The sequence below is a fragment of the Aphis gossypii genome, chromosome 3 (assembly GCF_020184175.1).
Source record: "Aphis gossypii isolate Hap1 chromosome 3, ASM2018417v2, whole genome shotgun sequence".
NCBI classification, from domain to species: Eukaryota; Metazoa; Arthropoda; class Insecta; order Hemiptera; family Aphididae; genus Aphis; species Aphis gossypii.
Window position 1 is genome coordinate 859,037 of NC_065532.1, and position 17,176 is coordinate 876,212.

A 17,176-nucleotide genomic window follows, 5' to 3' on the forward strand; every position below is an offset into this window, starting at 1 on the left:
TTAGACCCAAACGATAGTGATAGCGATATTTTCTCCATAACCTCTCTTTTGCACACGAAAATCAAAATTGAAGAACCATACAAAAAGCGACAAATACCACAGTGCCAAAACTGCCAATCTTACGGCCACACCCACACCTACTGCGCTCACAACCCCAAGTGCGTCAAGTGTGGTGGAAAACAGCTCTCTACCACCTGTCCAAAATTCCCAGAGCTTCCGGCTAAATGTACCCTCTGCGAAGGTGCGCACCCAGCCAACTATAAAGGATGCACAGTATACAAGCAACTGACTCGCAAGCACAACAACTTCTCAAGAAAGAAATCTCAACAACCGCTGCCGTTCAACTCTGCCATCAACGTCGAACAACCCCAACAACACCCCCCAGCTACCGAATTCTCGTCCAAGCCGCAGCCACGTTCGTATGCAAATGTAACTGAGGGTCACCTACCTCCAAAACCTATTCCTATATCTTCCAACAACAATGAAAGCGAGTTTCTTAAATGCATCAACGAGTTCAAAGCCATCCTAAACCCTCTAATTGTGCTCCTCACCACTGTCCTCTCAAATCTCACAAATATTAATAATGCCAAATAATCCTACATCCAAGTCTCTCATCCTAACCTGGAACTCGAATGGGCTCGCAAACCACAAAAATGAAATTTTAGCTACACTCCAAAACAATAGGATTGATATTGCACTCATCTCTGAAACACACTTTACTAATTCTTCAAACTTTTATCTACCTGGATATTAAACTTTCAAAACTAACCACCCAGATGGCACAGCACACGCTGGAGCCGCTATCATAGTGAGGTCATCACTGATCTTCTACCCTCTTCCCAACATCCAGTCACATCATATTCAAACAGTAAACCGCTCCCTACTCTGCGCTCTACCTATGACCCTTCCACCTAAACACATTCGCCCGAGCGAAGTTGAACACGCAATACAGCAATCTCCTCGTCGTAAAACCCCAGGTTATGACCTAATTACATCTGAAGTAGTAGTGAAGTTACCCAAAAAAGCCTTACTAATGCTCACGCACATATATAATTCTACGCTGAGGCTCATATTTTCCAGTCCTATGGAAGTTCTCTGTAATTATCATGATTCTCAAGCCAGGAAAACCACCAGACTCTCCTAAAGCTTACAGGCCAATCAGCCTTCTTCCATTATTTTCAAAAATCTTTGAAAAAATTATCCTAAAGCGCATCCTACCCGTCATTGAATCTAACCTGCCTAACAACCAATTTGGTTTTCGTCATAATCACTCAACCATTCACCAGATCGCCTAGTTGATAACATATCCTACACTCTGGAAAAAAAGCTAATATGCACAGGTGTATTCCTCGACGTGGCGCAAGCTTTTGACATCGCCTGGCATGAGGGCCTCCTCCTTAAGCTTAAAACTTTTCTCGCCCCCTACTACTATTTGCTGTTTAAATCCTACCTTAAAGACAAACACTTCTCTGTCCGTTTAGGATCTGCTATATCCGAAATATTCCCGATCTATGCTGGTGTTCCCCAAGGAGCAGTTGCAGCTCCATTACTATTCAATCTATTCACATCTGATCAACCTACTACTGACTAAGTCCTACTACTGACTATACTATAACTGGGGACTTTGCCGACGATAAGGCACTCTTGGCTCTCCACACAAACCCTGAAACTGCCTCAAACTTCATCCAAAACTACCTAAATCTCCTATCAATATGGTATAAAGATTGGGGGATAAAAGTCAATGAAACCAAATCCGTTCACTGTACATTCACGCTTCGGCAAGCTATTTGCCCTCCTGTGTACCTTAATCACCTTCCACTTCCATCTGCCCAAAATGTTCGCTACCTAGGACTTCATCTAGACCGCTGGCTAACCTGGGCAACGCATATCCACACAAAACGGCTTGCTCTAAATAATCGGACTCGTCAATTACGCTATCTATTAACATCAAAACATCTAAACCTTAAAATTAAACTTCTCTTATACAAATTACTTCTCAAACCAATATGGACATATGGCATCCAATTATGGGGTACTGCCAAACCCTCCAATATTAATAAAATTCAAACTTTTCAATCAAAATTTCTTCGAAAAATAACTAATGCCCCATTTTATGTCTCTAATGATACTCTCCATAAAGATCTTTCCATCCAAACTGTCAAAAACGTTGCCAAGTCCTTCTACAAACGCATGCACACCAATCTTCGCAATCACCGCAATCCCTTGATTTTAGAACTATCTATCCCCACTATTCTTGGTGACCCCAGAAGGCGACTAAAACGAACGTGGTGTCGTGATTTACTTTTAGACTAACCTCCACCAACACATGTCATGAAGTCCCATCAATGGATGGTCTTTTCTCTCACGCCCCCTGTCTGAATTTTTAAATAATTGTAATTATCAACCCGTTGCTTATTACCTTATTATTTCATCTTTTCAATATTATTCTATTCTAATATCACTTGTGCTTATTGTAAACCTTAAATTACAGATTGTACAATTCTCTTGATTAAAAAAAAAAAAAAAAAAAAAAAAAAAAAAAAAAAAAAAAAAAAAAAAATAAGTGTAGAAAATGATTCCATTATTCACCTTTAGCAATAATTCTAAACTCAATTTTATTTGCATACAAAAAACCAATACATTGAGATTCAGATATGTTATTCCACGACATGATAGCCACCGAATGATCGGATTTGAATCATTGGAGTGTGTTGCAAAACTGTATGTAGCACACGTAAGAGGGACAGCTCATGAGCGATAGACCCTCAGACGTGAGACAGAAGTCACTGGATCTATGCCATCTGCTTACAAGTCAAGCGTACAAACCAACAATTGTCATCTATCGAACGTGTTGTATAGTATCACTGTACAAAGTTACGAATATATCTAGATTCAAAAATGTAGCTATCAATATTAATTGTTTAGATTTTATAAACCATCTCATCATTACAATGTACAATATTGATTCATTATTATATTATATTCATTAATATTATTTTATTATTTTACTTAATAAGATTTGATAATTGTGTTTTATACATAAATAATTAAAAATACATTTTGTTAATTTCACATAATTAACTGCGTCGTGTAAATAAGTTATATCATGGTTTTGATCACAAATTGAATCATGAGTTTCTTTCAATGACAAAAATCTTCCATTTTTAATTATATGACCTAATTTATGGTTTAATAAAATTTCATTACTTTTAAAATTAATTAATTTTAAATGAAAGATTTTATTGTTATCAGTATCGTATGCAGTCATATATTTATCATTAAATATTTATTAAAACCAAATCTTAGTAAAATTTTTCTATCTGAACTACCATTCCATAGTAAAATAATTGCATTTTGATTATTAAAATTAAGGTAGTTTTTTAAATAGTTTTTAGTTAAATTAGAAGTTTTTATTTCCATAGCTAAATTTAATTGATTTAGAATAACTTAAAGCTGATTTGGTTTATTTTCAAACCTTTTTTATAGCAAATCTCTAGTTTTTATATAATGTAAAATTATTCATTAATTGTATTCTATCCTCAGGTGATATTATTAATGGTCTACCTCGTAATCGTTCAATTTTTTATTTTTTGTGAGACTGATATTGCAACAGAAATAAGTATTAAATTAAACCGTTGATAGTTGGTGAATTCAAAATCTATTATAATTATTTTATTTTTTGGATTTTGTCTGAAATAAATAAAATCTATTAACAATCATCGTATTATTATTATCTGTTAAGTATTTAACTATTACTGAGATAGAAATGTATCACCCTCGTAATATTTATTTTTGTTTATAATTTAGAGATGTGTCGTTCGTGAACGAACTAGTTCAATTGAACTATTCTCCAAAGTGAACGATTAGGACTAGTTCACATATAGATGAACGACGTCGTTCATCGTTCACCTACACTGTACACTGTACAGTGTACACAGAACGGTTTCCGCCACCTTAATAAAACGTTCACAGTGTTCGCCACCGAAGTTCACTGAACGACAGACCGAACGGTCACCGCCATACCGATATATTACGTTCACTACTACCAACTACTAAAACGTTCACACCCAGGTGGTGAACGATGTCGCCTTTCTACTCTTTCTTTTCTGCTTTCACTATAATCAACTAGATCTGAATAATGATAACGAATGGTGATACTTTTTTTTTACTATTGTTGCGTGTCCAGTACCTACTGTTCAATGTTCATATTTAGTGAATTAATGGTTATGTACCTACTTATGTCTCGTTATACATGTATGACTTATGTCTTATGATGCACACACTCCTATTATAATATAATATAATATTATTACCTAACCTAATATAATATTATGATAATATTTATAATACAAGATCAACAAAAATTCCAAGCTCAGGGTTATTAAAACTTCCAAAGATTTTTGTTAAAGCAGCATCTTTAGACCACCAACGAGTTGCTTCGATAATAAAAACTCTTTTTTTGAATTTCTTGTTGTCCATATATCCATGCGTGTATGCGATTCACGAATGAAAACAGCACATCCATGTAAAATACCAAATAAAGTAATAGATTGTACAATTTTGCAAGTGATATCACTTATTGCTAAGTTTAACACATGTGCGTAACACCACACATGTATTTGTTTATTTGCCACTTCACTTAACTTAATAGAAAACCCATTATTATTATTATTATTTAGCATATTTGCTGCTCCGTCTGTAGCATTTCCATCACAATTCTTTGGGTTTATGTCCAAACTATGTAGAACTTTTATTAATAACTCTGCAAAGTCTATTCCTTCGGTTGAAGTACATTTTATCATACCAATTAATCTTTCACAAACAGATGTGCCTCTTAAATACCTTATAATTAGAGAGCACTGATCAACGACAGAAATATCTTGGGTCGTGTCAAGTTGTACTGAATATATACCAGCTTCTATAACCTCTTTTGATATAAAAGACTTAATTTTTTTTGAAATAATATCAATAATATTGTTGACAGTTGTTTTTGATAAAAAATTTACATAACCTCCTCCTTGTGTAGAACCATTATTGTGGCTTTTAATGCTATTTTTAATGGATTTTTCTAAGTGAGCCATAAGTATTGGATCATATTTACCTACTAATAAAAAAATTCTAGAAAATTGCCATGGTCTAAGGATGGATTGATTAATGTGTAAGCTGCTTCATTATTTTTGGCTCGATAACTAAGCCCCTGCTTTCCAATTAATTTAATTATATCAATAATGCGAAGTAATACTAGTCTTCTATTTTCAACTTCTTTTTTCATTATTGAACTGTGGCTATATGTAACAAGAGAATCAATAGAGCCATACTTCTTTTTCATTATGTGAGCATCTACACTCATCTTATGTTTTTTTTGAATTTTCATGCTCACTTATACGAGTATAAAATATTTAATATGTTTCCAATCGACAAACCCTTCGGAAAATGGACCGGTTCCATCACCATAACAGATACAAATACAACAAAATAAAGCTTTATGTTTGAAACTATAAGATACCCATTTACGATTCCCACCATCATTTCGATTAAAAGCTTTTATTGGTGCAAAAGGAACATTAATCTTCGGTTGAATTGGAAGGAATGACCAAAATTTTGAAAAATTTGCAAGTGTTGGTTTTTTAAAATAGTTTTCAGGTAATGTTGGAAAAAAATAAGAAACTTATTAATATTTGTTACAATATTAATTATTATCATTAAGCTATTGTGTATAAAAAATTGTACCACTATTGAGTTTATTCAATTGATTTTCAGCTGATTTGAAATGTGAATCATCACTATCATTTTCTTTGTCAGTGATTAAAATATCTAATAAACTAGGAAGATTGCAAAACTGTTATATGATTAAGCAAAAATCTAATTAAAAAATATATACTACTTTGATCAATTATTATTTAAGATTCAAATAGTGAATCATCATTAAATACATGCACCTAAATTTTAGATGCTTTTGAAAGTTAAAAATTGTCCAAGTATTATACATTAATTTGTGTAGGTAAATAATGTTTTATATCTTACTGTTTATAGTAGGGTGTTTATTTTCTACAACGATTGTTCCACTATTGAGTACATTCAATTGATTTTCAGCTGATTTGAAATGTGAATCATCACTATCATTTTTTTTGTCTGTGGTTAAAATGGCAATAATAAAACTTTTTATGAATAAAATTGAAAAAAGTAGATGCATACTAAAATAGTAGTTATATTTAACACTTTAACAGTACCTATATAAATAAACATTTATAATGAATTATTCAAAATAATTCATCAATTTATTCATAGAATAAAATCTTTCAATGTACCTAATAAATACCTAATAAATAGCTGATATTTTCAATTTAAAAGCAAATACAAAGATGAAATCAACTATTTTTTTTATATTATTTATATATGTGTAAATGCGAGTTACCAAATAAATTTCTTCAACATAAATAATCATAAATATTAGTTAAGATTAAAAACTGAAAATCATAATACCTATTATGTATTTCTTAACATTTTGAAACTTGTTTCTTACATGAAAGTTATTGATTTTTTATTTTAACCAACCTACCTTTGAAATTGGAGAAACAAAGTTTTTTCTGGGTTCTATCATTTGATATTTTGCATAATAATTCATATTCTTTCCGTTTTCTCTTCGAAGAACCACTTTCAAATTTTCTTGGCATAGTTGTAATCGTAATTCGTAAGTAGAAATGATATACAAATAAAAATAATAAAATTATTACTGAGACTAGTGAAACTGCATACAATTTATAATTAACGACCGAACGATACAATGTCCACCATCGTACTTAGTACTTTAGTAGGCACAAGTTATCAATAACATGAACAAATAATGTGAATAAACCTTGTAACGAGAAATCGTTATGTCATACGACTACCACTACCCGCGGCCTACGGTCGTACTAGAAATTACGCGGTGCGTCTCCCAGTGTTACCTTATGCGCGCAACAGATAGCGCTATCGCGCTCATACTTTTAATTAACTGGTGTTTACGGACAATTTACTATATTCAAAGGTCGTCCGCCGGTTAATAATCATTACGAACATCATCGGGATCGATTAATAAATGCGTAATACCTGTATACAATAGCAAAAGCCGTAGATAAGCGAACGAAATACGACAAAACATAGCAATGCATTCCCGAACAACTGCCGCCCGAGAAGCACGTGACTAGGCATAAATACGGCCCGTCGATGGTCAGAAAAGCAAGTTATCCGCTCTTCCGATTAGCTAGCTATAGTATAACGGAGATGGTACAGAGGAATACGGCTCGCCTGTATTAACGCCCTGTATCGTGGTCTCCGAAGTACTATAGTTACTAATCGACAGCGACCCGAACACCGACGACGCCGACCAAGCTCAACAGCAACCCGAACGCCGACGACGCCGATCAAGCTCAACAGCAACCCGAACGCCGACGACGCCGATCAAGCTCAACAGCGATCCGAACGCCGACGACCCCGCAGCCCAGGACTCAAGATCAGCAGCGATCCAGTCACTGACGCCACCGACAACCCCGACCTCTGACCGCCTATCTTTGTATACGGACTACGGCAGTACCGTAGTAGTATACCTATACAGAGATAGACGCGTTTTTCCTCTCCCTCTGGTGGTATTGTGTACGGACTACGGCAGTACCGTAGTAGTATACATGCACAATATCATCCAGACTAACTCTTCCCCGTCATCTGGCCACACCACTTGGACACCGTGAGTCAGACCTACACTATTCTATATTAATTGTATCACGTACATGTTTTACGTTCTTTTTATTATATGCTCGAAGAGCAAATAAGCACATTAAAAGAAAATATTGTAATCTTGTGTTAATTGTTACAACTATTATTTTGTGTGTAAATAAAGTATATGTAAATGACAAGTTAAAGAAAAATTACGTGTAAAAGTCATTTCGTTACAACCTATTACTAAAAATAGAACAATAATAATCTAAACGATTTTGTTATCAAGTCGGTATTTATAACTATATACATGGGACTATGGAAGAGAAATATCATGCCCATACGGTATTACCACAGATTATAATCTGTGGTATTACCCTCAACAATTGGCAACTCACGTCACACGATAACGATAACTTGATTGTTAACACTGCCAGTTCTAATCGAAGATTCATTTGTAATTTGTAACACGTAACTATTTTTAATTAAAATTAAAATTCAAGCTGATATTTGTTATTTGTATAATGTAGTATAATATCATGGGACTGAAGTCGGAGAGCCAGGAGGGGCCTCAAAATTTTAACATAGGCGAGGGCCTACCGGGAAAATCCCGATTTCCCGGTGGGCCTATACGCCCATGGTCCCATCTCTAGTTTATATTGTTTATAATAAACTATTTATTCATTTTATTCATATTTTTTTTTATTATAATTATTTTAAGTATTTTTTAAATATATAATTTATTCACCTGATTTTTATTTCACTAAAATTCGATCAATTTCATTTATATTTTACACACTTTTTAATATTTTTTTTTATAATAATTATAAGTATTTTTTAAACATAACATTATTCATCTGATTTATTTAAACTGAAAATTTAAAATGTGTAAAATATATTTATTTATAATTATACATATTAATATTATAAACGTTACTTACATATTGTAGTATTAAAAACTTGATAACTATTATACAAAGAATGAATGTTCACTTTGTACGTTGAAAAATGAATTCACAAACACAAAGTATTTAAGAACTAAATTGATAGTTTACTTGTATTTTACTATAAGTACTACCTACCTATTTATATATTACTAGAATACTTGAAACTACGATCACGCCATATTTCATCCCACAACCTTGATAATCTCAATATAATCAGCGGTCATTGATTTTAGTCAATAAGATCAAATGTCTTCTATAAGAATAAAATATGTAGAAAGCCTAAAAAAAAATTGCAGGTACTGCATTTATATTTATTTTTATCCATAATTATCTGACCAGATTAACTGAAACACAATCACACATTCACACCATAATATACAACAATCTTATGAATCTGTATTTAATTAGCTGGCACTCATCGATTTTAGTTAGTGTTTGATTTCAACGTTACCTATTGAAGTTTATGCGTCGTCACTTCACACCGTAACATATCCGCTTGCTACAATTCAACATATTAAGTAAATCACTTTGATCAGGTAGGTAAATGTTTTTTTTAAAAATCTAATATATTAAAAAATCAAACTTGAACTAGTTTAAATTTGTTATTTAAGACACAAAATTACAATGCCATCATCGTATTATACAAATACGTATTTCAAAGGAAGAAAGCTCATCTAACGAAGATGGAAGTATATGTATTCATTTATTTGTATGTGTGTGTGTGTATGACCATTTATACAACACAAAATATAATTTGATATTTTTATATAATAATAATATTAATATTTTATTAAATAATAGCATGAAATAGGCAACGTGCTTATATACGATACTTATATTAAATATACCTAGTATATAAATTACTACATACTATAGCTACACTGAAAATAATACATAGGTAAAAATAATGAAAACTTAGGTCAATTTAACAATATCTTTGTTACTCCTGAGCTGACAAAGAAATTGTCATTCCTACATCATGAGCATTGTTAAATCTACATTATGATTAATACTAACAATTCTCCCGATTAATACAACAAATACCTTGTTACAGGGGCGTAAATAAGGGGGGGATGAGGGGGATAGATCCCCCCCCAGAGCCTCTATAGTATGTATATTTATTTATTAATTTGTGGCTTGTGGGATTGTATTTTGTCGTGCTGCATTACGACAAAAGATATTAAATTAAATTAATATAAATAAATCTATAAATAGGTATGGGAAATACCGATAATAAGAAACAACGACTGGCGACTGCAGTTAATACGCCGAAACAGTTATCATTTTATATAGTTATTTATATTACGAGATTATTGTTGAGCTTGTTGAGGTTCACCGTTTGTGTTGTAGTATAAAATATTGTTTGTAAAATTAATTGTACACTTGTCACTTAGTGCTCGACGGTGATTAGTGTTATTACATTAATAATGCTTAAATAATATTATTATTAAATTTAAAATTATTTCTTTCTATAACAACTGAATATTTTTTTATGACAATTGTTAACTACAATTATTCTAACTTGCTATAACATTATGGAAAATAAAAGAAAAAATACAATTCTATCTTTTTCTCAAAAAAAAAACAAAATCTAATGAAGAAAAAAATACAGATAACACTGAGGTAAGAATTATACAATTAGATTTACTAAATATTTAGGACATTTAGGTATTTGTAGGTAATGAATTATCCAACTATTTAAATATTTTAATTTGTATAGATTATACTATATACTATAGCTCGGTCGTAAGTACCTCCTTATAAGCATATATTTTACAGGAAATTGAGAATATTCACCATTTATCTAAAGATACTGAACATGAAATTGAAAAAGACAATAATTTAAATCCAACACATTCAAATAAAGTAAGAACTACGAGTTTTAAATAATTCATAAAATTAAATTATGGATGTTGACTTTTAAAGTTAAAGATTTTTATAATTTTTTATTATATATTAAAGATTGAAAACTTAAACTTCCTTCATTGCCACAAAAATGATATTAGTTCTTTTGTGAATAAAAGTTTGTCTGATGCTGATAAACATCTTGTAAGTTAAAAATTCATATTATATAAATTGATAATATTATTTTATTTATTTTATTATTTTATAATTCATGATTAAATATAATTTCAAATATTTATTTTAGGTGCTTACAAATTTGTGGGTACCACCTTGGAAATTATATATTTCCGTTAACTAAAAAAAATGAGAAACGTGGGTTACGCTTTCAATATAAGTGGCTTATGGAATTCCAATGGTTAACATACTCTGAGAAAAACCATGGTGCTTTTTGCAAATACTGTGTTCTATTAGCTAAAGTTGGTGGCAAAAATGGTCAGCCATTAGGATATTTTGTTAAAACAGCATTTGATACATGGAAAAAAGCTAAACAGGTAATTTATTATTTTTACTTACTTATTGTTAATTTACTACTATTTTTTAAAATACCTATTTATAGGTTTCTTAGATACCATATTTACTAATTGAATGATTGTTTTAGGAATTTCGTGAACATTCAGAAACAATATACCATACATTATCCACTTTAGATGCTGATCATTTTTAAAAGTGTTAAAAAATACCAAATCAGCAATAATTAATCAATTGGATGATAGTAGATATGTTGTAAGAACTAAGAAATTATTTGTTTTATACTTTTATGTTAATTAAAATTATTTTAATCAGATTAAAACAAATTCAAGCTAATAGGAAACGTCTCATTCCTATAATTGAGTGTATTCTCTTATGTGGTCGCCAAGAAATTGCTCTAAGGGGGCATAGGGATTCTGGAAATATTTTCAGTTAGTACTTATTATTTAAATTATTATTATTAAATTTGTTCCATAAATATAAAAAGTACATCTCGTAACTCAATATTATATTACAGCTCAAGAAATATCGAACCAAGGCAATTTCAGGTCAATTTTATTATACAGATGTAAAGGTGATGAATATTTAACAAATATCTTAAAATCAGAGGGTCGTAATAAATATATAACTCCACAAATTCAAAATGAGATAATTTCATCATGTGGAAATTTAATCTTGCAAACAATTGTAAAAAAGTCAACAATTCTCAGTGTTTCACTGTCTTGGCAGATGAAACTACTGACATATCTGTTACTGAACAACTTGCTCTTTGTGTACGATTTATTGATGAACAAAACAATGTAAATGAGTGCTTTCTTAAATTTGCTTGTAGCTTATCCAGTATTTTAATGTATCGGTGGTACTTTGAATATTTTTTATATAATTTAATCTATATTTCACAGTTGCTCTCCAGATAATTTCAATTTCATTGAATGAGCAATTATCGGGTTTTAAACTATTTAAGTATTCATCGATACCAGTTTCGGAATCTATAAAAACAAAAAAATAAACATACAGATCTTATTTATTGTACTTACAGGATATTATTAGTTAGAAAAGTAAAAACAAATTAAATGCAACAAAATATTTACCAAAGTTTTTCAACTGACGAACATTACTATTTTCATCATATTTTGAAAGTTTATGTTTCTTTGTTGCTTCGATTAGTCCACCATTCTTTAAATTTCTTATTACATTGTGATATTTGTATTTTGCATATAATTTTCCTTTTGGCGCTTTATTTCCATCACGCATAAAGTAATAATCCTAATAAAAATCATTTTTATCATTGTTTGCTAATTTACAAAATTTTGAAAAAATAAATTACCTTAACCCTTTCCCGCCCAATTTTTTTTTTTTTATACTATTAAAATATATTATTTCTTAGCTATCAAATAATCAATAAAAAATAGAAAAAAAATAATTTCATGAAAATTCGACATTTTCCGGGATGTTTTTCATAACGGGTCCAATTGGACCCATTAGACATCGCTAATGTAAATTGAATTTAAGTATAACATCACTCAATAGGTATAATCATGAATCTCTTTATTTAACTGTTGTAACTTTTAATACTACTTTCAAACATAAAATAAAATAAAACATAATGAAAAACACTTTTCTTGTTACATAATATAAAATAAATTTAACCTCAAAAAAATTAAACAAATTCTTTTTGTTAACAGGAAATAAAACAAAACAAATAAAAAATAAAATAATTAAACTTTAAAACAAATAACAACTGTAATATATTATTTAGTATGGAAATCTATAAAACAATTTTTATTTTTATTTATGCATAGTGGTAAATTACATTTATTACATTTAAATCTAATTTTAGATGTGATGCAATGTTTGCATCTTTGCTTTTCATCAATAGGGACAGGCATATGACCTATTTGATCATAACGTACATCATCTACAGGCCTTTGAATTCGAGGTGTCTTGGTGGTGGGCAATTTATTTCCTTCGCTGGGTCTTCCTCGTTTCCTAGTAGGTGTTTTACCTGACTGAATAAGTGCTAGTGCGATTTGCGACCGAAAGTCTAAAAGCGGAATGTATTTCGTTTTTTTTAAAGAGCAGTGTCTCCTATATAATAACCAACTATTTACAACAGCTATATCTATTAAATGAAATATTATTCTTAAATAATATCGTTTAGCTTTTATATCAATTCAATATAACTCTCAACTAACATATCCATTAAATCTACGCCTCCCATGTGCTCGTTATATTCTTTCACAATGGCTGGGCGGTCGACTTGAATATGTTTCTTGTCCTTTACTGACCATCTTTTTACCATATCCATTGGTTCAACGCCCACGTACGACGAAATTAAATGTACAGGTTTGTTATCAAACCATTTTAGAAATATAATATTTGAATTCACGTCGGTAAGGTAGTCATGGGAGCCTCTACCATTATTTTTCATTATTTTATCATTTTGTAAATTACAACCAGATACACGATTCGATCTAATTGTACCTAACGTGTGTATACCACTGTCTTTTAGTTCACGAACTAATTTATAGGAACTAAACCAATTATCAAATATAACTTTATAGTTGTTGTGTCTTGGTACATTTTCAACAAGAGTTTTTACGATGTCACCACTTATACCGAGTTCTGACTTAGTTGTTGTATTTTTTTCCAGTATAAATTTGAAAATCATACATAATACCACTACCACCACAACGTGCAAAACCTTTAAACCCCATTTGTGGGGCTTTTTTTATTATACTGTTTTAAATTACTACGACCTTTGAATAGAATAATAAATTCATCAATTGAATTAAATTCTTCAGGTTCTGTCAATAAACAATTTTTACGAAATGCGTCGATAAAAGGTCTTATTTTGAACAACTTATCATAATTTATATGGTTCCGTGGACATAAATTTTGATTATCGTTTAGGTGAAAATTATTTCGTAATTTTTCAAAACAATTACGCGACATAGCATTAGCAATTATATCAAACCTTGTGCAATCTGACCAATACATGCGATAGCTGGGCATTTTTACTATACCAGAATATATATGAATACCAATAAAAGTTTCCATTTCTAATACTGTTGTATTAATTGAAGAACTTGTTTTTCGGGTAGAATATAAATTAGTATGATATACCATTTCCTCAAGTATTTGTGAATCAATAAATTTTTTAAAATAATTATAAGGAGTTAAATCGTCCTCGTTATGCGTAAAACAATTGTCAAAATCAGTGTTAACAAAGTCAATGTCTTTTTTAATCCATTTAGGTAATGATTTTCGATATTTATTATAACGAACAGATAAAGGAACTTCAGAATCATCATCACTAGAAAAATATGAGTGTTCTTGTGGTAAAATTTGTTCAAAATATAATTGATTATCATTACGTTCTAACTGTTCTAAGTCATTATTATTTTCAAAATTGTCACCTAAACTAGCATTAAAATCAACTGAGGGATAATCTAAATTATTTACTTGAACTTCATTTTCCTCGTCTGAGAATTCAATATCAAGATCAGAAATATCACCTTCCAACAAAACAATAATTTGGTCATCGCTTAAATTATCCATTTTTTTTTTCAACGATGGGTCCAAATGGATACACTCAAATTTACTAAAAATTTAAGGTCAATACGTAAAATAAAAATAAAATGAAGTATTCGTAGTGAATCTTTACTTATTTAGCAATCAAATAAAATTTACAAATCTAAAAAATAATAAAAACTTAATTTAATATGATTTTCGGAAGTTATCAAATCTTTCGAAAAAAGTAATTTAATTCTTATCATAATAAATACGATAAAAACACGAGTAATATTAATCATATGTTAGAAACAGTGGTACCATTTGATAAAACATAAAATTGTTTATAATTAATGGGTCCATTTGGAGTCTTTGAACTATTTGTATTGGAATAACATTTAAGAATACAATACGTATCCAAATGGACCCAATGGGCTGGAAAGGGTTAACTTCATTAGGAAAAGCTGCAACAATTTGATTGGAAATTTCTTCAGCAGTTTTAATTGTCATGATAATATTTCCTTTTATAGCTGTTTTAATAATAATATCAACCAGTATTAATCTAGATGCATCATTTAATGAACCAAACTTTTTGTAGTTGGCGAGCACCAAAGATCCCTCCCTGTGATTGGTCTTCAAGTATTTTGCTTAGACTTAATACTGATTTTGTAATTACTGCTGTAGTTTCAGGTAATATCATAGGAATTGCATCTGAAATATGTTTGCTAACAATCTGAAGTTCTATTAACTGATTTGGAACTTGACTATTTGTTTTCCATTTTGATAAACAAATTTCAAATTTTATTTGAATGCCCAGGGGAAAATTTTTCAACAATTTTTCACATTGAGCTGATGTTATATTACTTAAACATTCCACATAAATCAATCATTTTTTAAATTTGTGATAGGTATTAACAATACAGTTATATTATATTCATTGTTTTTTTTTATGTATTATATAAATAGCCCAAGTTCCAATCGTTTAACAATAACCATAACTTGTAGGAATCTTCCTCTGTAATCTTTGGATACTCGTTCATTACAGAATGTTGAGGTTCATTCATGTCTTGAAAATTAACAAGATTATCAATATTAGTTTCATTAAATAAATCTGATGTAAAGCCATTTATGATTTTACTTGCTTTGTCATCAATTAGATCCATTTTGTCTAACATACATATAAGCAAATTAATTATTAAATGTTAAGTTAAAACATATTATTTTATACAAACATATTAAAAATATCTTAATAAGTACCTAGGTAGGTACCTAAAACAAGCAAATAAAAAAAAAATATATTCATAAATATGGATGCAGTTAATATATATTGTATAAATGTATATATATAAAAAAAAAAAAAAAAAAAACCTTAAAAACTATCATTGATAAAGTTTATAAGATGTTATTAATATTCCTTAAGTTTTATCATAATTGTATTATTAGCGACTCTAATAATATTAATTGGGGGCCCATTTAAATCATCAATACTAAAAATACTCAAATTACCTGGTTGTGTTAAATTGTCTTCAACAACATATGCATCAAAATGCGAATGATAATAATCAACATTAAATTCTTCAGCAAGAATTAAACATTTATTTTCATGAGAAACTATAAATCACTCTGGTGACAAACATATCTACTTTAAATAATGTTCCTTTGTAATCTACTGGGGTAAAACATTTAAATTGGTGATGTAAAATTAAACTTTTAGTAAATTGTATATGTTCATTATTTTTTATTTCGTGGGTTTTATTTATAATTAAATTAGTAGGAGTAGAATAGAAAAGTTGATATGCAAATTTCATTTACATTTTTTTTCCTAAAGTATAAGTTATATTTTTACGAGAGGAAGTAGCATGTGCGTATGATTTAAGTTCTTTGTGCTTCGCTTCAAATCTAAAGCACCAAAAATGCCTTGGTGGACCAGACTGCCTAATAATGGTTGGATAATGAATCAATATGTGGTGCTTCGGTTTTAATGAATCGTGAAATAATAAAACATATTGTCTATTATGATTTTGAATTAAATTTTTTAGATTTAATATTTTTTGTTCTGATATACTGTAAGATAAAATAATATCAAAAGTTTAGAGTAAATTTAAAAAGAACAACCAAACTTCATCATTTTCAGGAACTAAGTCCCCGACCATTAAAGGAAAAAAATGTGTAAAAGTCATCATATCTCGGGCAGACATTTTGAGATGGACGTTTTGCGAATGTTTTGTATTTATGGAAGGAGAAATATTTCCTATTTCTATTGAACCATAATTAAAATTACTTTTTCTTGAATTTAATGTATCTAAAGAAGAATACTTGACATTTTCAGTGAAATATTTAATAATATGGCACATATCATAATGACATACCTATGCCTTCAAACAAGTCGTGTATTACATCCACGCAATAATTTTGAGTAACATGAAAGGTTAGTATTAGTATTATAAAGAAGGTATTCTATTTAAAAATGAATCACCATGAACTCCTGTGTTACGAATATCATTAATAGCAACATCATTATTATAATTAGTAATATTCCTCATTAAAAAGCTATCTTCTTCAAATAATTGTTTTGTGATATAGATACTAGCTCTACAAAATCTACAAAAGTATGAAGCTAAAAAAGATCTGGAAAATTCTGAAATCGAATT

General features: G+C 30.0%; 2 long non-coding RNA genes and 1 pseudogene across 2 annotated transcripts; 1 reads left to right on the forward strand and 2 right to left on the reverse strand.

The window, feature by feature from the left end:
- Positions 1-6,857: 6,857 nt before the first annotated feature.
- LOC126550875 (uncharacterized) lies at positions 6,858-7,858 on the reverse strand. The gene is made up of 2 exons (XR_007604926.1): positions 7,665-7,858; positions 6,858-7,586 (listed from the first exon to the last, which is right to left on the reverse strand). It is a non-coding gene; the product is annotated as an uncharacterized LOC126550875 (long non-coding RNA).
- A 2,520-nt stretch (positions 7,859-10,378) lies between these two features.
- On the forward strand, positions 10,379-11,879 carry LOC126551255 (uncharacterized). The gene is made up of 4 exons (XR_007605123.1): positions 10,379-10,505; positions 10,602-10,688; positions 10,789-11,443; positions 11,530-11,879. It is a non-coding gene; the product is annotated as an uncharacterized LOC126551255 (long non-coding RNA).
- On the reverse strand, positions 11,829-15,688 carry LOC126551253 (uncharacterized; annotated as a pseudogene).
- Between the last annotated feature and the right edge of the window lie 1,488 nt (positions 15,689-17,176).